General features: G+C 39.8%; 1 protein-coding gene across 6 annotated transcripts in view; it reads left to right on the top strand.

Moving 5' to 3' along the window:
• The first annotated feature begins 11,510 nt into the window (after nt 1–11,510).
• The window catches only part of LOC121515031 (transcription factor SOX-6-like), a 232,828-nt gene continuing 220,968 nt past the window's right edge, over nt 11,511–23,370 (top strand). For all 6 annotated transcript variants that reach the window (XM_041795585.1, XM_041795583.1, XM_041795584.1 and 3 more), the window contains exon 1: nt 11,511–11,845. The gene's annotated coding sequence lies outside the window, so the exon portion shown is untranslated. The remainder of the gene's footprint in view (nt 11,846–23,370) is intronic.

Genomic DNA, 23,370 nt, shown 5'->3' with positions numbered 1-23,370 from the left:
ACCCGCTGTGAGCCCGTCCAGGTTTAGTTGAGACCAGGAAACAACAGCTGGACCCAAATCCAACTTTTGCACAGTTTTGCAAACATTTTATGACATTTTTGAATCCATTTGATATTTTTTGCTGTCCATAGCTGTTCTGTTGTCAACATGCCAGTTATGATTTTCACGGCATTACGCAAGCTGGGAGCAGCAGCTGCTGAAACTGTCAAGTCTGCTCTGAGGATGGATCGCTCCTCTCCACCTAAACCCGAGCCATCGGGTGAAAGCGAACAACCCAAGGAAAAGGTTGACCTGACCGCTTTAGGGCATGCCGGTCTAAGACAGCTGCATCGAGAAGATCTTTGCAGCAGAGGTCTGGACTGCATCGCCAAACCCTTAAAAAGTCTGGCGCCACAAAGGTGCGCTGAATGTGATTGCAATGGAAGCAAGGCACCAGCCACTGTAATTTTTGACCAGACGCCGGTGAAAAATGTGCCTCCCATTGCCAAGATTAGCTCTGCAACGAAGGCCCAAAAGGCAACTTCTTATTGCGCGGCAAAAACAGGCGCTGTAGCGCAGGTGACCAGGCTCAGACCGATTTTTTTCCACAGAGGAGGACTTCTTGTGATAATTCTATCCAAGGCCAAAGCAGTGTTGGTCTATTTTTTGACTGCAGCTGTTAGAGGACTGACAATTTGTTTTCGATGGGCTTACACAAAAGTTAGAACTTTTTTCAAGAAGTCCCGATCAACAGCTGCATGTGGTACTCAAGAAGATCTCCAAGGTCAGAGATATAATTGCCAAGCTTGTACAGAGGATCTTCTAGCTCTGAGAGACAATCTTCTGGCTCAGTTAGAGGAGACCCTAATTTGGAAAGAGTACCTCCAAACTCAAGAAAGGAATCTCCAAGCTCTTGAAGACGTATTAGAAGCTATTGAAAATAAATCTGAAGCTCTTCAAGATAATTTCGGAACTCTTGGAGATAAACTCCAAGCTCAGAGAGAAGATCGCCTAACTGGGAGAGACGATCTTCTAGCTGGGAGAGAAGATCTCCAAGCTGGGAGAGAAGATCTCCAAACTGGGAGAGAAGATCTTCTAGCTGGGAGAGAAGATCTCCAAGTTGGGAGAGAAGATCTCCAAGCTGGGAGAGACGATCTTCTAGCTGGGAGAGACGATCTTCTAGCTGGGAGAGACGATCTTCTAGCTGGGAGAGATGATCTTCTAGCTGGGAGAGAAGATCTCCAAGCTGGGAGAGAAGATCTTCTAGCTGGGAGAGAAGATCTCCAAACTGGGAGAGAAGATCTTCTAGCTGGGAGAGAAGATCTTCTAGCTGGGAGAGAAGATCTTCTAGCTGGGAGAGAAGATCTCCAAACTGGGAGAGAAGATCTTCTAGCTGGGAGAGAAGATCTCCAAGTTGGGAGAGAAGATCTCCAAGCTGGGAGAGACGATCTTCTAGCTGGGAGAGACGATCTTCTAGCTGGGAGAGATGATCTTCTAGCTGGGAGAGAAGATCTCCAAGCTGGGAGAGAAGATCTCCAAGCTGGGAGAGAAGATCTCCTAGTTGGGACAGAGAAACTCCCAGCCCCCTCCAAGAGCCTGGAAGGTCAACGTCCTCTGGCTTAGGTGCATACATTTTTTGCGCTGTGCTTTTCCCCAGGGGTTTCTCCGGGGGCTCCGGTTCTGTGGAATGAAATTTGTGTCAAAAAGATTCAAAGAACCTTTTTCAGTATCAAACAAAAATTTGCGTTTGAGAACAGAAAAAAATGTGATCCGAGAAAAAAAATGATGCAAAAACGATAGTCCGCTGGTTTCCTTAAATTTCCCAGACGTGAGCTGAACAACAACTTCCGGAGCATCTGGAGTGACTGAGCCGTCACTCAAAAACTTGTTGGCCAATAGGGATACGCCACAGAAAAGCCCGCCCACACGTGATGTGTCAGAACCGAGAGCAAAAAGTCAAGAAACGCAAACAAAGGATCAGGCAAACGCAAAACTGGGAAGCGAGAGCAAAAGTCTGATCACTGAGAGAAAAAAACAGGAACTGTAAACAAAAAGATGCTCAAAATGTAAAGACTAATAATTGGTTGTTATTTCAAATTTGTTCTCTTAATGTAAACATTTTTGTTGCTTTGGATCACATATTTTTGTTCTCAAATACTAATTTTTGTTTGATACTGAAAAAGTTTTGCTTGAATATTTTTGACACAAATCTCATTCCACACGGTTCCCCCTTTAAAAAGAATGAAATAAAAATAAAAATAAGTAAAAACAAAAACTTTACTTGCAATTCACCTGTTGCTTTATTTTTCATTTAAGCATGCTTTGATTAAGCCACTGTAGCTTTTTCCCTGCAGCCAGAGTGGCGTGAAGATTAATCCACCACTCATTTCATTTAAAAAACTCCCAGACAGCTCAGTGGACAAGTCAAAAGTCAGCTGCACATTATCAAACATTTACCTTTTTCCCTTACTTTTTCTGCTCCTTTATTTCCTTTTGGACCCATAACAAGTTCCTTTTTCCATGGTTGAAAACCATCATAACCCCCATCTATCTAAACCTTACACAAATGTAGGGAAATATATAATTATATTTATTGTAACAATGCCTCCTGGCAATAAATCTTCTACTATTTGAAAGTCTGTTTTCCCCCTTTTTAATGGTGACTCTGAGGGACATATATTCATGACGTTACTTATAGCAGGGGTTTTAAACCTTTTACCCCCAAAATAAAGGTGCCAGGTGGGGACCCCCACTGTACCTGAAGGTGGCTGAACACAGCCATGCACATTCAAGTATAGTCATGTGGAGACAAAGCTGTCCAAAAGGGGGTATAAAAAGAAAAGATTGCTGGGGCCCAGCCAAACTAGGGGCCCATGGAGGTCAACAAAATCATTGGTCTGTTGCAGTGGTTTTCAAACTTTTTATCGCCTAAGGCACACCTAAGGTTAAGCCAAAATCTCAAGGCACACCATATTTAAATCAATAGAAAATATACTTTCAAAATAATGTTACGATCAAGGTGGCCTATAAGGGGAGCTAAAGGGGAGAGCTTTCTTGGGCCCAGCCAACTGGGGATCATGGGGGACCTTGGAGATGGCAAAAGTGGGCAAAAAGGGGCAAAAATGGGTTAAAAGTGATGAAAAAACATGCAGAAAGTGGCAAAACAAAGTCAGAAATGGGCGAAAATTGGTAAAAAAAAAAAAAAGTGGCCAAACAAGGGGGTTTGAAATTAGCAGAAACTTGTTGAGAGAGTCAAAATAGTAGCAAAAATGAGTTACAAGTGGCTTGATAGGGTTAATTGTTGTAAAAATGTGGCAAAAAAAGGGTTAAAATTTATTTAAAATATTGCAAAATTGGGCAAAAAACAGTCAAACGAAGGCAAAAGTGGACGTGAAAGTGTCAAAAAGGTGGCAAAATAGATCACGAGTGGCAGAAAAGAGGCGAAAAGGGGTTAAAGTGGCACTACAAATTTGTTAAAGGTGGCAAAAATGGTTAAAAACTGGGAGGGAAATGGCAAAAAAGAGTAAAACGTAAGCATGAAATGCCAGGATCTGGAAGGAAAGTGGCAAAAACTGAGAGAAAATTGTCAAAAATGGATGAGAAGTGACAAAAAAGAGTAAATGGTGGCAAAATTGGCCAAAAAGGGGCAACAAAGTGTCAAAATCTTGTCAAAAATGACTTTGAAGTGACTGAAACAGGCAAAAAGCAGCAAGGAGTGGAAAAAATGTGGCATTTAATGGCAAAAATCATCTTAAATGGACAAAAAAATGGCAAAAAGGGCAAAACGGGATTAAAGTTTCTAACAGAAGTGGCAAAAGTGTGCTGAAAGCAGTCAAAATTGATTAAAAGGGGCCAAAATTGAAAAAAGGGCATAGCATTGCAAATAAGGGCAATGTAAATATACAGACAAATATACAGGGTGACGGTTAAAACCAGCTGTATAAGAGTGGGAAACAAACTCATTGATGTGACTTGCAATAGATCATTTCTGAGGTCAAAGTTTCCCTTTTTTAAAAGTTTTCTGCAGGAATAATGTTTCAAATTTAGACATAAAAGAGCCACAAATCATCACAAAAGAGCCCCATGTGGTTTAACAGCCACACGTTGAGTATCACTGGTTTATTGTAAAGTTAAGCTGTGATATCCATATTTTATATTTAACTCTGGAAAAAAAAACACTCAAACAAACGAGGGGTTGGATGGTGATGGTGGCGAGGATGGGGAATCGCTCAGCTCGACTGTTTGGAAGTCTTGGTGGGGAGTCTGGGGACATTTTGATCTCAAACATGACATGGAGGGTAATTTGAAGGATGAAGAGGATGTTGAAGAAGTAGAGTCTCCGAGATATGTAAGTCGCCATAACGTTGTCAGCTAAAAGTTCGCAATCTATGCTTTACGTGCAGTTGGCTAACGTTAGCTGCCGCTAGCAGGTGTATCGCTTTAATTAGCGACCGTGTCAGCTACTGACTTAAAGTCGCTTCCTCTGTGGTTTTAGGCAAAACAGCAGTTGAAAACTACTTCTACTCACTTTCTGACTTTACGGAACGTTTTAAACTCTGAGCCCTAAATGTCTGTATATTCAGAAAATTAGAGCAAAGTGCATGCAACTAGAAATTTAAGTCCATAAATCGGAGATTAACTTGTGGTAAAACAGCAGACAAGAAGCACTAAAAAGACTGGAAATTATAACAAAGCAATTTTAATTTCATCGATTAAAACTATGACTAAAAATTTATCATCTTTGATGACAAAAAACATGACGAAAAGCTTTTATTCCACGAAGAAGACTAAAACGAGACTAAAATGTTAGTGCTGGACCGTTGGGGATTCAGGATCCATGACATTTCAAGGAGAGGTTGGAGCATTCAAGAAGTGTTTCGGTATTTTCTTCACTTTACTAACTAATTTAAGAAGTTATACTGCATTAATTTGAGTGATTTACATCTATATTTATTTTAGAATGTTGGGAATAACATTAGTTCAAAGAAAATCGTTGTTTAGACTCAGAGTAAAGACTAAAATGTGAGGTTTCTTAACTAAAACTGGACTATGAAAATGTGAGTAAAACTACTAGGCAGTTTAATCTAAAGACTAGGATTCAATTTTAAAAAATATGCCGAATTGAACACTGTAATACAAACAGTGGAGGTCTTTAGTTATTTGCAGGTTCCAGATAAAGACCAATTTGAGGCCGTTCACCATTTAGAAATCATAACAAGGTAACATTTTATGAAGCATCTCTTCTCAGGGACCAACTCCAGTGAACTACAGAACATACCTAAATAGTAAATCTAATTTGCAAAAAAAATCTTCTTTTGGTTTAGTCTCTGGGTGTAAAAGGATCATGCTAGAGAGGCAGAGTCTCTTAAGAGAGTCTGTGATAAACTGGGTCTAAAAATTGAAAAATGGTCCTCTCCTTAAGACTGCATAGACTTAACTGCCGACTGTGAAGCCATGCTGTTGTGATGGATGTGGTATGTGGTTAGCATTGTCTTGTTTAAATATGCAAGGCCTCTCCTGATAAAGACATAGTCTGGATGGGGACATAATGATAACAACAATAATAATAATAAATAATAATAACTTTATTTGTATAGCACCTTTAAAAACAGAGGGTTACAAAGTGCTTTGACAATAAGCAGAATCACAATTCAAACAAAGCACCATAACATGAGCAAAGAACATAACAAGACTGAACCCCATCAACAGGAAAACCCATGAAAAATTCAGCCAGCAATGTAACTCCAACATCATAATCATCCTAGTGGACTCATTATAGAGCCTAAAAACATGTCAGGTCAGAAATACATCATGAAACCTAGATATTTAAAAATCCAGAATAAAATTAAAGACCAAGAATAAGAAAAAAAAACCAAAATAACCTAGACGAATCCAGGAAACACAGGAACCCGACTACATAGAAAGAGACCTAAGGACCAGAAATGGAGGAGCATTCACAAATAATAGGAAGAGACAGAAGGGAACATACAGTCACTAGAAAAAGTATGTGAACCCTTTGAGATTTCTTGGATTTCTGCATAAACTGGTCGTCAAATGTGTTCCAATCTTCATCCGATTCACAACAGTTCTGGACCATTGCTCTGTAAAAACTGTTTCAGTTCAGCAGTATTATTCGGATGTCTGGTGTGCATCGCTCTCTTGAGGTCATGCCACAGCATCTCAGTCGAGTTGAGGTCCGGACTCTGACTGGGCCACTCCAGAAGGTGTATTTTCTTCTGTTGAAGCCATTCTGTTGTTGATTTACTTCTATGCTTTGGGTCGTTGTCCTGTTGCATCAGCCATCCTCTGTTGAGCTTCAGTTGGTGAACAGATGGTCTGAAGTTTTCCTGTAAAATGTCTTTCAAAAAAGAGAAAAAAATTGCTTATGTATTTTTATTGCCGTTTTTGAAAGTGGACGTTTTTGTCCTTGATGACTCCAAAAGGTAGTAAATTTGAAATCTGATGCTACATAAAACGTAATAATAAAGTCAGTATTCTGGCTCATCATTGACATGTCCAAGCTGGATTTAGAAATAACGCCCCAGCCATCCAACATGTGGTTTAAGGAAGATATCACATTTGTTTCTGCTTTTTTTCCATGAAAAACATCATTGACTTTAAGTAATCAAATTGGCATTTAAAGGGTTAAAAGCCTCAAAATGATTGAATGTTTGGTAGTTTTGAGCACAGCTGAAGTTGTTTCAGAGATTTATGAAAAAAAAAGCAGAAAAAACATGAATCTGTTAAGTTTTTATAGCAGTTTTTTGGAAGTGGACATTTTGTCCTTAATGGCCTTAAAGGGTGGTAAGTTTATTTCACAGTGGTCCCCTGACCTATTAGAGCATGGGTGTCAAACTCAAGGCCCGGGGGGTCAAATCCGGCCCGTAGAACAGTTAAATCTGGCCCGCAAGATGATCTCATATTTCTGTTATAGCTGGCCCATCAGTCTGAGGTCTGCAGATTCCCCCAAGAATAAAAATGTAAACTTATCCTTGATGAATCAAGATACCCTTAAGTTATAAAATCTGAAAAAGTAAGCATTAAAAATATTTAGATAAGTCAGGAATGTGGGAAAATAACTTAATTTGTGTTTTAATTTCACATTTTCAATTTAGCGTCTCACAATCAGAACATAATTTTGACTTCTCTTATAACATTTTGAGCTTTAAGATTCATAATTCTATTTTTTAAGTGATATTTTGACCTTTTTAACCAACTATTTTGTGTTTCATCTCATATTTTTAACTCCAAACTTTGACGTCATAATCCCATAGTTTGACCTTTTAGACACAGTTTAAAATTTTGAATCATATTTTGACTTCTAATTTCATGAGTTCAAATTTAATTTCAAATTTTGAACTTTTAAACTCGCGATTTTGACTTCTTTCTAATATATTTACCTTTTAAAAAATACATTATTTTTCAATTTCATGTTTTAACCTTTTTGAACTAATAAATTTACTTTTTTAGATTGTGAGCCTTTAAACCTTTCTTTTTTACTTTTTAAATGTCAAAATTGTTTATCGTCAGTTCTGTTTTATTGTCATATTTTATTACCGGTGAAGCAAGGTTGACAGTTCATGGTTAAAAAGGTGACCCTGTTAGGCCCTCAGGTTAGTCCTGAATCCAAAATCCAGCCCCTGCCGTGTTAGAGCAATGAAAATCTGAATTCCAAAATTTGCCAAGAAAGAAACTGTTACAAAAAATTGGCCCATGTGCACACACAGCCAAAATGGTGAGCAGAGAAAGATTTAGTGATGCCTGAGGGTTAATAGAAATGTGTTTAATCAACGTAGAAAGTAGAGCTGAAAAAGCCATTTTTAACAGCCTCCTACTGTTTCATCTTCCAGTGTAGTTTTTAATCAACGAAAATTCAGAAACCTTTCAGTCCACTTTTATCCCATAAAGAACCATTCACTGAAGCATTTCTGCTGGAATATTTGACTCTGACATTTATCTACTTCTCACTATTATTTCTCTACGCTGCCATCCTCTCTGTGCTGCGGTCCTTCAGATATCCTATGAACATGTCACATTACATGTCATGCCTTTAAACCTCCAAAAGGTGGCGTTAGAGCAGATGTAATAGAGGAACAGCCTCCAGGCGCTGAGCGTATGCTGACTCCCTCCATTCCTATGTTCAACCAAAAGAGTGTGTGGTCTCCTTAAATACACTTAAATGTTTGTGTGAAGCTGAGCCCGGCATCTTATCTGTAATTAAACATCATGAAAAAATACATTCATTACTGTTTTAATATTTTAGTTATTCTGGAAACGACAGTAAGAGGAATAAAGGCTGATTTGATCTATTTAGTTCAAATGAAGTATTTTTTTCCTAAAAAAAGAGCTTCTGATGAGATAAAATCTAAAGGAAAAAAATCAAAACAAAACAGTCCAATGAGAGCTTTATTTATTTAATCTTCCTTAACACATCTTGACTTTTAGCATGAAAGAACAGGCCACCCTATTCTTTGGGAGTGTCTGATTATATTTGTTTTATGAACATAATGTTCCACTAAAGCCTGTAATTATCACAAAGCTGATCATTCTTGTTTTTAATCTCACAGGGGAACTCCTGCAGCTGTCCAAAGCCGTGGTTCTCAACTGGTCTGGCATCAGGACCCGCCACCCCCTCCTTATGAGAAACTGCAACCCACATTCTCAACGGTGTCAGAGTTTGGACATTCGATGGGAGAACAGACCTGATAAAACAAGGACAAACAAAAAAATGAGTTTGAAAAGCACACCATGCCCTGGGAGGACAGACATGCATGCACTCTGTTACACTGGACTCTCCTCAGGTAGAATGGACTTTTTGGGAATTTCTCAAGGAGTTATCTCAGGAAAGCCAGCTTTGTTATTCCAAGAAAAGAACATGAATGGGTTAAACCTTGAGAAATCACTCAAATGTGCTTATCATGAGAACATGCAGTGGGTTAACATGTAACACGCCTGACTTTTCACACAAATGTTTTTATTTTTTTTTCCAGGCACACCTTCATGACCCACTGGAAACAGCTCTGCAACCCACTTTTGGGTCCTGACCCACCAGTTGAGAACCACTGGACTTAAGCAAGGGATTCCCTTTCTTCTCTGTTAATTCTGCCCACTTTCACAAAGGTTGATAATGCATTAGAGCAGTTTAGACCAGGGGTTCTCAACCTTTTCAGCCCGGGACCCCCAAAATAAAGGTGCCGGAGACCGGGGACCCCCACTGCACCTGAAGGTGGTTGAACACGGCCATGAACATTCAAGGATAGCCATGTGGAGACAAGGCTGTCCATAAGGAGGGGTTAAAGGCGAGGTTTCTGGGACCCAGCCAAACTGGGGGCCCATGGAGGTCAGCAAAACCATGGTCCATTGTGAAGGTAAGCTGTGAAAACCATATTTTAAATTTGACCTGAACAATAACCACGCTAATCAAAGAAAAAATATCTCTTTCTACTCATTTGTGTAATAGATAGCCTTCTTAAAATTAGATAACTTCTGTTAAAAATATATTAAAGATGGGTGAAAATTTGCCTAAATTTGTGGATAATTGCAAAGAAAAATTGGTGGAAAAGGTGTTGAAATTAGATTTTTAAAAAACATAAATGGTTTAAAAGCGGCAAAAAATAACCAAAAATGGATGAAACTGGCAAGAATGGGCACAAAAAGTGGGTCAGAAATCAGCTGAAATGGCTTTAAAGTGCAGAACATTGAAGGAAATTAGCTGGACTGGGATGAAAAAAATGACATAAACTGGCAAAAATGGTACAACGGTGCACTATAAGACAAAATTAGTTGAGCTTACTTAAAAAAAAATATGGAAACTTGTTGCCTCAGAAATAACAAGTAAACTATACTTGACTTTTGTGAGTTAAAAAAAGTCTTTATTTTTAGTGTGCAGTACTTTTTCTCCGTGATCTTTTTAAGTATTCACTAATTTAAAATCAATTATTTTTAGTGCTCAAATATTAATTTAAGTTTCAGGACTTAGGCTAAATCATCTACATCATATTTTTAGTGCGCTGTAAACACCGATAAGTTCACTCAGAACATCTTTTGACTACCTTAGAACATCAGACAGTCTCTGTGAAAGTTTTTAAAGTTATCATTTCATCTAAGGTGGACTGTCTTGTGCCGCAGTGGCTGTTAGTGACCCACTGAACCATCAGCTGATATTCCACTAATGTCAGTGTACGGTCCAACATTCACTGATGTCATTAACAGTAACGTCGCCCCCTATAGGCGGGACGTCTTTAATTGAGACAGCGACTTCACTCCTGGTGAGTTTTATTTATTTATCTTCTTCCCCCTTTATTTAACCAGGAGAAAACCTCTCTGAGATTAAAAATCTCTCTTTCAAAAGTGTCCTGACCTAGACAGCAGCAGCTGTTAGTGCCCAAAGGCATTCTGGGAAAACTGCAGATTTACCATGACTAAAATAATATGAGTTATGACAAAAAATTACTTAAATTGTTTGAGTACTGTTCACTTAAAACTAAAATGAGTTCCATCAGCTCATAAAAACAGAGTTGAAATCGCTGTTTTTGGATTTTTAAGTCTTCTTTTTACTTCATTTGTTTAAACCAAGTAAACTAAAGTAAACTGAGCCTTTAGCTGTTACAGCCAAGAAGTACAAGTAACTACTTTATATTTAGAGTCATTTTAAATCAATGTTTATGAGTAAAATGTTTTACAGTGTGGTTAAAATGGGTGAAAATGGGTGTAAAAAGTGGTTGATAGTGGCAGTAATGAGGCAGAAATGGCAAGAATCGGTGCAGAAGTGACAAATCAGGCAGAAAAAAGTGGTGGAAAGGGTGTACAACTGACACAAATGGGTTTTAGTGGCAAATGGTGTTGAAAAGTGATGCAAAAAGGGGTTAAAATTGTTGTAAAGTGGCAACAGTGTAATTTAAAAAATAGCAGACCCCCTCTCAGTGCCTCACGACCCCAAAGCCGAGGACCACCGGTTCAGACGGTGCTTTCTTTCCTTGGGATCAAAGATCAGCAGGTTTCTGTCCTGTTTGCTACCACTGAGCATTAAAGTGATCAGATCCTGGTATTTAAGAGCAGAGAAGTGGCCAGATGTTTCTGCACAGTTTAGGCAGTATAAAGGAAACAGTCTGCAACACTAATGATCCAGAAGATGCTCCAGTATTCTAAGTCTGCTGCTGTGGTGTCAAACTGGTTTGATTTTCACTGTGAAATCAAATGTGATCCTCAAACATAGTCAGCATTCATTTCTGTGAGTTTAACAGTTCAGATGTTTGATGTAACTCAGATCTAATATTTGTTGCTAAAAGTCCCTGATTAAAAAAAAAAAAACGATCAAATCAATGAAAAAGTTTCAACAAAGCATCTGAAGTGGAGAAAAACTGTTTTTTTTGTTATTCAAAGGACAATAAAGTTGAGGGAGGACAGAGGCGGTGAGCTAAAGAGAGAGAGAGAGGAGGAGAGAGAGAGTGGTAGAGCGAGGGCGAGAGCAAGAGAGAGAGAGAGGGGAGAGAGAGGAGGGGTTATCCTGCCTCTGCCTCTATACCCGGCTCTGTCCCGCACTCTCACTTAACCTCCACACAGTACCGGACGGGAAATAACTTTAAATACTTTTTAAAAACGCCGAAATCCTCTGAATGAAAGCCCCTCGCGCTCACCACCACCCCGCAGAGTTTGACTCCACGCTGTGATCCTCGGCGGAGCGCAAACACAGGAGTTACCAAAGTCCCCCCCCCCCCCTCCACCTCCACGCTCCAGCGATGGTTACTTTACGCACGAGGACTTGAAGGCTGTGCGAACTGACTTCCTCCGCTTCCACCTCGGCGCCTCGAAACTCTTCTTCGCCGTCTGGAGGATCACGCAGCGAGTGACGAAGAAGTGAACCCAGGTGAGTCCTGTTTGCGTCAGTGTAGCGCCGGGACGCGCGCTCAGGATGGGGGGCTGCTTGTTTTGAAAAAGTCGGTGCGCTCTCCGGTTATCTGTGTGTGTGTGTGTGTGTGTGTGTGTGACAACAAACAGCGATGACAACGGCGGATTCAGGCTCTTTAAAGCCGCTGGAGGACCGTGATTATCTCCGCCGACACGACATGACCCGCAAAAAGTCACTCAGGATCACTTTATTCCAGTTCGGCTTTAGGGGGGTCCGGAGACAAAAGCGCAGACCAAATTTCTTTGTAATCATTTAGAAGGCTGTTACAATTTAAAAAAAGACCCTAATGAAGAAAAAAAGTCAGAATAAATAAGTACGACTTGGTTGTTTTACATTTTCGTATCAGTTTTACGCGTGGAAAAATGCGCAAATTGGAAATATTTGCCCCCCTTTAAATAAATAATCCAAGATAAAGCAAAAAGTTTGCGCTTTTACGCATCATAGGTGACATTTTAAATATTTTTCAGTTTCTAAAAAAGTGCCTTCATTTTTGTTTTAATCGCATTTGGTTATTTTTAATCGTTTCTGTGGAGGGAGTCCTTAAAAATCAAACAATTATCCTTCAGATCAAACATAGAAATTCCTCTAAAAATGGAACACGTAAGAAAAATGACCTCACAAATCAAGCTGAATTTGCAACTTTTTGGTCAGGATCAGAGAGTGGACAGCAAATGTAAAGCGCCTCTGCACCAGTAGAAAATATTTTTACAGACTAAAAAAACAAATGAAGTGTCATTAATCCTGCTGTTTCAGGTAGCCTGTGTGTGCACAGTGGGCAGTAAAAATCAAGCTTCATTTGGGGCGTAAAGATGCCCCATATTGTGCAAGATCAAAGCTGATAAGTGGAGTTAAACTGCGCCTGCCCTCCTCTGTATCTCCTCTGTTATTGTTTCTGCCATGCACGATAAAAAGATAAGGTGGAGCGCCTCTGCAGCACTAGAAAACACTTCAAATGGCTCTAAGCAAAAGCCCAGGCTGCAGCCAAGCGCTGCGTAAAATTACGCAAAGCCAAAATAAACTTTTGGAGAGTTTTTTTTTTTAAATTTGATTTTAAAGCTTTAAGTGTTTAGAAAGACTCCTAAAGTCAGACCCAGGATGTATTTACAGTAGTTTCCTCTTCAGCCACACAGCGGTAGCCTTCTGTCCGCAGTCCTGTGCGCGCCCCCGGCTGCGCTGCACCTCCACAGACGCACTGTTGCCCCATGCCCCAAAAGACTGTAGAGGAGTGAAAGAGAAGAGAGCGTCTTTAGGGTCGGGGTTAACTTTCCCCTCTGGAGGTCACGGTGACTGACCCTGCAAGAATGCATGAGTCATAAATTAAAATAGCTTTTTTTTTTTTTTTTTTTTTTTACGTGGATCCACCGGGACAGCAGAGTCCAGAGACACTAATAATAAGTTTAATTCACCTCCAGTCTTTGCGTAAACTCCACTCGTAACGTGCACCCTGTTAAGTAAGAGAAGAAGCAGATAGTGGGTGTGTGAACTTGAGCCACGCATGCTGTGTGTGGGTGTGTGTGTGTGTGTGGGGGGGGGGTAGTTTGTGATCCCAGGTGGAGAGTGTGCAGCTCGGACGATCAGCTGGGGGGTCTGACTCCTGTCTGTGGGAAGAGTTTGGGTTCACGCTGAGGATGTTTCAGGGGGTACAAGAGGACAAGGCGCACGGCCACGGCCTGGATCACACCGATAGAGACTTTTTTTTAGGGTGTTCCCCTGTATTTAGAGACGCTCTGGCTCTTTGATAAGCGGCTGCTCGCCTGCTGATAAGGAGGAACACTCAGTGATGATGATGACACAGAAAATGAGTCTGAAAGAGGAAACGCAAAGTCCGGGCATTCGCCTCTGATTTGAGACGCCTTTAAAACAACTCAAGGCTGTAATTTCTCCTCAACTCTGTTGCCCTGTAGGGCCAAAAATGATCCACCCTGGTCTTATTTCTGTCCTGCATCTGTCATCTTTTTTGATTCTTATGTAATGATGATGTTTAGGCTGAATAAGTGTGGGAGTGATGGTCAAAAAGGCGCGCAGACTCCACATGAGTACTGGAGAGTTTCACTGATTATTAAAAAACACTACCTGTGAAGGCTGCAGAGATTTCTCTTGCGCATGTTTGCAACAATGCACCAACTTACAATAAAAACACCAATTTTAATAAAGAAAACTACATTTATAGATGTGCTGTAAGAAGAATTGAAAGCTTTCCAGTGATGTTCTTCGGAAAACCTCGATGATAACTGAATGAATCATTTTTCTTTTTCATGCAAAACAGATATTTGGGTTAAAAATCTATTTGGAGTCTAATAAAAGCAGGTTATTTCTGATCTTTTAGGGGGAAAGGAGCATGCAGGATGATTGAGACAACACACTGGTTCATCACTTTTACGCATGGATTTATTAAAGCCCAGCTGTTTGGATGGTTTTGCGCATCCGCATTTTTTCCTCTCTCCAGACTTTTCTTCGGCCTGCACGGTCAAACACAACCTCCAGCGATTTGTTTAATTGTTGTTCTCATGCATAACAATTTATAGACCCCCCCCCCCCCCCCCCATCCTCGTGCACTGCCCCCCCCTCCTCTCTTGTAAGTGAGAGTGTCTGTCTGAAAAACAATCCGAGCCGGAGGGGGGGGGGGGGGGGGTCGCTGGAGTTGATCTCCTATGGCATTTTGTTTTGAGCAGGTGCTGCGGGTTGAACTTCCCTCATAAGGTAAAGTGGCATTAGAGTGTCCAAATGGCAGACTTATATATAGGCTGCCAATTCAGCACATTGTCCCAGGGCTGCATGCTCGCGCGCTCTGCGCTGTCTGGGAGAGACTCTTTCTCTTTTTTCTTCTTCTGCGCGCTGACTACAGGCCTGGACGCAGCGGTGTTACGGTGCACAGAGTGACCGTGTTAACTGGTGACTCTGATGTTGAAAGTGTTCAAACGGAGTCTTTTTTTTTTTTTTTGTCTTGACACACCAGTTAAAAAAGTTCACCCTGAACACCGTAATACCTGTAATAGAGTGGCCTTTTAGCAACCATTATGTTTTCTTCGTTGGAATACATTTTTGTTGCCCTTGTGGGTGTGCTCATCCTACAGCACCGATCTTCAACTGGCGGTCTGAGGGCCATATCAGGCCCCCCTAGGCCTCCTGTCCGGCCCTAGAAGACTATTAAATTCAGAAAAGGAGCAAAAGAAGATGTTGTGGTTTTAAGAGTGTCTTTTGGCTTTAAATCTCTGCAACTGTCAAATCCACTAAAAACAATTAATATTGAAATATTTTGAGAATAATTTAAAATCTGATGTGTTTTTATTAAAAAAAAAACCAATATTGTAAACCATTATAAGTAAATGTTTTTAAAGATATATTTTAAAAAGTGGGTTAAGATGGTGGAAATGTTGCAAAAATGGCCAGATGAGATGGGGAAAAGGAGCTAAGACAGTGGCACAAAGGGACAAAAATTGGCATGAAAAGGGGTGAAAATAGTTGAAAATGGTAAAAGAGGAAGAAGGGGTAACAAAAAAGATCAAAAATGGTTAAAAAAAAAAGTAATAAAAGCTGTTAAAAGTAGGAAAAATAGATGCAAAGTTGCAAAATGGATAAAAGAGTGGCACAAAGGGGTAAAACATCAAGTGAAAGGGTTAAAAAGAGGTAAAAGAATGGCAAGAGTTGGGCTAGAGAGGCAAAAAGGGTAAAAAAATATCAAAAATGTGTTAAAGGTGACAAAATATTGCAAAAATTTCCTTGCAAAGTAGTGAAAAGGGGTTAAAGAGTGGCAAAATAGGTGAAAAGTGGCAAAACTGGGTTTTAAAAGAGGCAAAAATTTTCAAAGTGGGTTAAGAGTGAAAAAAATTGCAGAAATGGCCAGATGAAGTAGGGACAAAGGGTTAAAAATCATCAAAAATTAGTTAAAATTAATAACAATCAGGGAGGGCCCCAATCTCTGGGATTTGAAAGAAAATTCAGATACCGATACAATAATATTTCAATCAGACCAAAATATTTATTAGAGTTTTGTTTATTGGAAAGTCCGGCCCCCACAGTCTCTGTCACGACTGAATCTGGCCCTCGTGCAAATGTACTTGATGAACCCTGGCCTACAGCATGATGCAAAAAAGTGGCACCGATTTCTCTGGAACATAATTTCCCTAACTCCATTTCAGCTCGTTCATATCTGCTTAGCGCTTAAAAAAATAGTTTTATGCCTCTTATAAATAAGCATGCCTAGAGCATTCCTTGTGTTTGACAGCAATGTTGAATCATTTTGAATTTATTCATGATTACAGGAGCATTCTTTGATAGATGCCATTTTCCTGATGCGGAAAATAATAATCAGTCCTTGTTGCTCAAAACTGACCCCGTCTTGTTTTCCCCTCCTTCCAGAGCGCTCTAGCTCAACTCTGTTTGTTATTTACTGTGATTTATCGTCAATATTCATCATTTTTATAAAAATACACCTGGTTATAGAGTCAAACTTTGCAGAAATAGTGTTTTATTTTGGAAAAAGTTATGATCATACGTCATTTTTGACCCTCCCACACGACAACATAGACATTTTTATAAAACTCCCATAATTCATGCAATTTTTACTCTGCAGAGAATGTGGCAGAGACCCATCCATGTTTGTTCCAAGCATTTATATCAAAGAAATACACATTTATTTAAAAATAGAACATTAGGAGAACCTTATGGTTAAAATTTCTCTGCAAAATCAAATCACTACACTTGATTTATTTCTGCAGAATGTGGGCATTTCTTTTTCTCTGACTTTTTTTTTTTTCAAGGTTTGTTTTGGGCATTTTTTTGTGCCTTTATTTGATAGAGGAGGATAGTGGATAGAGTCAGAAACAGAGACCAGAGCAGGGGAGAGACATGCAGTAAAGGGCCTGAGGCTGGATTCGGACACGGGCCGTCCGCATACATGGGGCGTGCCTTAACCTCTCGGCCACCTGTGCCCTGTCTGACTCTTTTTAATGCAACCTTATTAGTGCACAGAATACTGTTTTTTTAAATTATTTGAGTTCATGATGCTACCTTTAGAGACTGTACTGAGTAAAATGTGGTAGATCTCAACTGGATTGATTCCACTGTAATTCTACAATTATCTGAAATTATTATTCCACCTTTAATCTCTGAACTTTAAGGATTTACATGGACTCAAGTGTCCCTTATCTTGGTTTTGATCATATTAAGGACATGTTAACATGCATGCAGAGAAACCTTTTTATTCATGTCCCTGTATACATGATAAATTCAAGAATCCTGTTTTCTCATTGCTGCCTCTTATTTGTTGATTTCTGCTCTCGCTGTGGCTTTAGCACTATTAAATGCTGCTGTGTGTCGTCGATATGGAGCATCCACCTCATTTCCAGCACTGAGAGAAGAGAGTGACACACATTCATCATATCCTTACCTTTGACTGCTGTCAGCCTAGCGTGTCAGACAAGAGACTGATAGGTAGGTAAGACTGATCAGTAGGACAGGGCCTATTTATTTATTTATTTCATGACCAGGAGATAAAACCCAGTTTCTCTGTCACTAAAGCCACCGCCATGTTTGTTTTGCTGAGCCCCAAACCCCAGATATGAGTTGGCGTTTTCTTGTGCTTCTGGTTGGTTTAGCGCTTCTGGTTCCATCGTCCAACCTTGCAAAGCAGATGGATTTACCAAACTCCATATCTATCATCAGGCAAAGTCATCCTGAAAAGCTCCGATCCACATCGTGGGACCAAACCAAACACTGTTCTGAACAATCACCATCAACTGAGCAGGGTTTAGTTGTATTCAAAGCCGTTTCCAATGGCTACCTCTGTGCCGTGATTACTAAACAGTCCATCTGGCATGTCAGGTTATCCATCGTCTAGAAGTCTACTGATTTTTTAAGCATTTTTAAAAAAAATGTTCTATGACAACATATGGCAGTTTAACACTTGGGTAATTTAGTTTGTGCATCTTACAAAAGGCGGCAGCTATCAAGTGGCTAAGTGGGAAAACAGTCAGAGTTTGTCAGGGACATTAAACTTTGTAACACTGAACGTGTAAACTCATCTACCTGTCTGCTTTTCACCTGGTAGGGTTTTACTAACACTAGTCTGACTAGGGATGTACTGATGCATTGGTTTTACATCGGTATTGGCTTATAGCCACCATGTTGACAGACATCAGACACTGGTTAGTAATGTGGCACGAACAGATATCAGTAACCAATGTTTACCTGTTGTGACTGGCATCCAGTCTCAACAAGAAGAAGTCACCTGTTAAACAAAATCTGATCCGTATTTATGGACAAATACTGGGAGACATTGTTAGCATAGTGGGACTGTTACACCAAAAAAAAAAGGGAAAAACATTGCCATCACTAACAACAACCGGGTAAACCTTTATTCTAAACAATGGTATCAGCTCTAACTTTCAAAACTGGTGCATCTCTAACTCTGTCTTAAACTTTTTTGTACTACTTTGAGATTGACCGGATGCTGTTCTTGTTCTGGTGAGCGTCTTCCTCTTTGGGTGGATCCGCTCTGTGCAGACATACTGTACATCTGTTGGCAGCAGGCTTTGTTAGAATAGACTGTATGTTGATTGGAGCAGAGTGAAGTGTTGCTGTGGATGCCAGAGATGGATGGTGGGGCATGCAGCAGAGACCCAGGGGTTGACTAGAAAGAGAGAAATTTGCACTTGAGTGCACAGCATGGACAGAGTATGTGGAAAATGAGGGTTGATGATGGTGATGGAGTCAGTCAGCCATAGAGTGAAAATGACTCCAGAGTCTGGTTCACTTCTTCTACTGAGGCACTGTGCTAAAATCTGATTGAGGCGGTCTCAGGTAGGAACACAGGGGATGTGAATGCAACCTTGCCCGAGTACAGGACAATCGCTAACGAATAAATTTGCAAAGGCAATTCTGAACATCTGCTGTCTTTTAAAAACCATCACATCTGCACAGCATCTAAATACATCTAAAATACATGCATCAGATATGAGGGAACCCTCAGCATCCTTTAGAGAATAAATAAAGGTTTGAAATGGAATGAAAATAACTTGTTCTTTGGGCTAATATGTTGTATTTGTAAGTGCCTATGTCGCACACTGTTTTCAGTTTTATTCTATACAGTTTTTGGTTCAATATGTGAAAAGCTGTTTTAATAGAGGAATGTATTCACTGATGTCAGTCCTGACTTTCTATCTCATATTTTACTTTTATATTTTTATGACTTAGCAAGTGTGTTTTCAGTCATCAAGGTTAAATTTACATTTTTATACTGGAGGAAATCTGCAGACCGCATACCAGTGGGCCACTTATAATAAAAATATGATATGATCTTGTGGGCCGAGTGTAACTGTACCACGGGCCAGATTTGAGTTTGACACCCCTAGTCTAAGATTTACTTCGTATTTCACACTTTTAATGAGTGTGTTTAGCCCAAAACAGCCAGAATATCAGCTGGTGCAGGAGAAAGGGCTAAGTGAATTATGTCTTTTGGGGCCCCAGGACATTGCCTTCCTTTGCCTAATGGTAAAGTCCACCTCTGACTGATAATTGCAGTTGTTTGTGAGTGTGTACTTACATGTGTGAGAGGAAAATGTGCCATGGTGGCAGGGGCGTAGCTAGGGATTTTGGGCCCCCAGAAAGAAAATTACACAGGGCCCCCCTTAGCCAGAGAGTTAAGCAAAAAATGTTGTGTTGTTTTAAGAACATTTATGTAATTTTTAAATCTATTTTTGAACTATAATTTCCCTATATTAGTGAGCTATATTTTTTTTTACAATGGTTAAATTAAATGTACATTAGTTTATGTGTTTATTAGCTTCATAGGCAAAGCCCTCCCCCACAGTTTCAAAAAATCCTGGAGGAAACTCTGTGTGAATATCAGAGAATGAGCTGTACCACTCTTGTCGTTAGGACGTTGATTTCGGTTCGGGTAGCAGGATGGACGCCATCGTCCACACAGAGCATAACCAAAGGTGGACCACAAGGGTTGCCATGTTTGTCTCTTCTTCTTTCTTCTTCTTGGTGGATTTGCAAACCAACCTTGCTCATAGGACCTACTGTATTTGACAGAGTACATATGCAAGTGTGCTCAGGCACAGAATGATGTTGCTAATGCAGACCAGCAAAGGGTGGAGGTGGGGGCGATCACATTCAAGCATGGCCCCAAAAAAACCAAATCTGATGTAAAAATGCCCCTTCACTTTGATTGGTTATGCTTCAAAAATGATGAAATTAATAATTGTTTTTAAAGATTCATCAGATGAACACAAAGTGTAATAATCCAGCAATAATCCCAACAAAACCAAATGGATAAAAAGTAAAACACACATAGGCTAATGCAGTGGATCCCGTAGTTGGTGTTGGGACCACTTGGGAGACTGCGAGGCTCTAAAAGGGGGTCATGAGTTGCCATGGTGTGTTTTACCCATTATCGCAGACCTTCATACATAAAAATGTGTTCCTAACCTGATGTATTGTGCAACAAAATATACTTAAGCCACCTTTAGGGACGGTGGAAATCCTCAGTCTCATGACACCTTTTTTGGGCAAAGTTTAGGAACCTTTGTTAATGTAAGCTCAATTTCAAGTTCATGCAATGTGAGGCAAAACCGATTCTTTAATGAAGGAACTCATCCATTCCTCTGGTGTTGTTCTAATGCAGGATTTAAACGTCGTTTTTTCCTCTTGTGCGGCACAGAGCGGTTCTTCAATGGAGGAGATAAAGAAGCTGCAGGTTGTTAGACAGTCTGAAAGAAAAATCCAGATAGCTAAAGTGCATTTAAACGGAAGAGAGAGGACTGCTTTGTATTCTGAGATTGCTAAGCTTGGTTTGATGTTTATCAGACACCTTGTTGTGCAAGAGGAACTCGTTTTCTACACTTCGAGGATGGCTCATCGTGTTTCACTGTTACTGTATTTACCCTGACCACGGTGTTACAGTTTTAAGTGCTTCCACATGTTGTTTTTTTCAGCTTGTCATTCACCTTCACCGGAAAACCGTCGCTTCACCATTTTAAGCCTGTGGCCGATCCGTACAGTCCTAATTATTTGCTGTCGGGCTCTTTGAAAAAGACACCAGCCCCCAAATTGGACATGTGTTGTACAAACACAAATTAAACATTTAGCTGTAAGTATTTCTCCCTGGGTCCTAAGTGCATATTAGTCAGCCTATACTTATCTCTGCCCTGACGGCACACCCAAATTGCAGTGTTGCTGCTGAAAAAGAAAGGCTGAGGCCCCAGGAGAATGAGCACTCGAGGCACGCTGGCAGATGCCCATGAGTTTCTTAACCACAATGCAATTGTAGGTGTGTGTGTGTGTGTGTAGATTATGTGTTTTTATGTTTTGTCTTCATTGTTGACATAGACAGGGTTGTCAAATGTCCCTCTGCAGGTGGGCACATGTGCAAACTGACATATAATCCATAAACACCATTTCTGAGTGTGTTCTACATGTGTGTGCATGTTGACGTGTGTTACATGTGTCTATGTGCATGCCTAAGTCAGATGTTTTAATGTCTTAGTGTGTCATAGAGCTGTGTAGTGCATGTGGTAATGTGTTTGAGGAGTGTGTTTTAGTTGCATGTGTGCATGTTTAAGTGTGTTTTAGGAGTGCATGTGCTGTAAACTTGTATGTGTGCCGGTATTTAGTGTGCATGTGTGAGTACCTGTCATGTGTGTGACAGTCTTAGGTGTGTTGTGTGAGACTGTTAAAGAGGTGTGTTTTAGGTGTGTGTGAATGCCTAAGTGTGTATTGTACATGTATGAATATCTTTAATGTTTCTCTAAGTGTATTTTAGTTGCATTTATGTAATGTTTGTGCATATTGAAGTGTTAAACTTGTGCATGGGTATGAATTTCTTCACGTGCGCCAAAGTAGGTAATATTTTGGTATGGTATTGGTATCAGCAGATAGTAGCTTAAAAAGTGAAGGTTGTAAAAATTGGCAGATATGAACATTTCTGCTGATATTTTGCTATAAAAATCTGCCTTTATCAGCTGTAAATATTGGCCTTACAAGCAAATGAGTTAGTGGAGTTTAAAGCTGGACCAACAGATCTACTTTGGAAGAGACACAGGTTATTTAAGTTAGATAACATTTAAACCATAATCATAGCTACACATTTTTCCCTCTGAAAAGCATCTATTGTGCTGTTCTAATGACACCATCCATGCCTTTGTAGCCCTTACAGCAGCTTCTCTCACAAGCCTGGAACTTGGGTGCCAACATCGGCAAAATGTGGGAAAATGTAAAAAAAAGTGCCAACCTAGTGGCAAAAATATGTGTAAAATGTGCAAAAAAGGGATAATATTGGCAAAGAATTGACAAAGTGTGCAAAAACTGTACAAAAACTGCCAACACAGTGGCATAAATATGTGAAAATGTGCAAAAATTGGATTAAAGTGCCAAATAGTGGCAAAATGTGCTTAAAATGAACAAAAAGTGCCAATATAGTGGCAAAAATGTGTAAAAAATGTGTAAAAAGGGGGATAAAGTTCCAAAGAAGTTGAAAAAATTTGAAAAAATGTACTAAAAGTTCTACTATAGTGGCAATAATGTGTGTAAATGTGCAGCAAATGGATAATATTGCCAAATAGTGGCAAAATTTGCAAAAAAATATACAAAAAGTTCCAATATAGTAGCAAAAATGTGTGTGAAATGCTCAAAAGGGATAACATTGACAAAGAAGTGGAAAAATGTGCAAAAAAAGGACAAAAATTGGCAATATAGTAGGAAAATATGTGAGAAATGTGCAAAATTGGAAAATATTGCCAAAGAACAGGAAAAATGTGCAAAAAATGTACACAAAGCGCAAATATAGTGGCATAAATGTGTGAAAAATGTGCAAAAAGTGAGATAAAAGTACCAAAGAAGTGTCCAAAATAAGCAAAAAGCAGTATAAATAAATAAACAAATAACCAGAAAGCAGCCAAAAGTGTGTACAAAGTAGTAGAAATGGAAGGAAAGTTGCAAAATATGGGTCAAAAGTGGGATGAATATTGGCAAAAATGTGCTGAAATGGGATAAAAGTGCCAAAATGTGGCAATACTGGGCAAATGTTTTACACCAATAAAAGGCATGTATTATTGTGAGTTTCATGTGTGTCAGTACTATCATGTGTTTGAGGTGTGTTTGAACATGTTGGTGTGTTTAATGTGTGCTGAAGAGTTTATTGAGTATGTTTGTTTGTATAAGGTCTGTTGGTTGGTGTGTTTTTGTGTATGTTCTTTTGCAGCGCTTCAGGTAGCGTTATAGCACAGAGCATTTCTCTGTTTGTCTTGTACTGTCTTTGTTCACCTGGCCGTACGTTCTTCACTGTGTGTGTTTCTGCCACAGAGTGTGTCTCCTGGGTGGGCGTACACCCCTGCCGATCTTTCCTCTTTTCTCCACCTGCACATAACCTTGGAAGCAGCGCTGTCATTTTGATCCAAAGCGGAGAATAACGAGTCGCCGCGTTCATTCTCCCCTCGGCCTAACCTTTTCTCTCTGTGGCTGCAACTCCAGCACCTGCTCCC

This window comes from Cheilinus undulatus, linkage group 9 (genome assembly GCF_018320785.1).
Source record: "Cheilinus undulatus linkage group 9, ASM1832078v1, whole genome shotgun sequence".
Classification (NCBI taxonomy): domain Eukaryota; kingdom Metazoa; phylum Chordata; class Actinopteri; order Labriformes; family Labridae; genus Cheilinus; species Cheilinus undulatus.
This window is presented reverse-complemented; position numbering and strand designations above follow the sequence as displayed.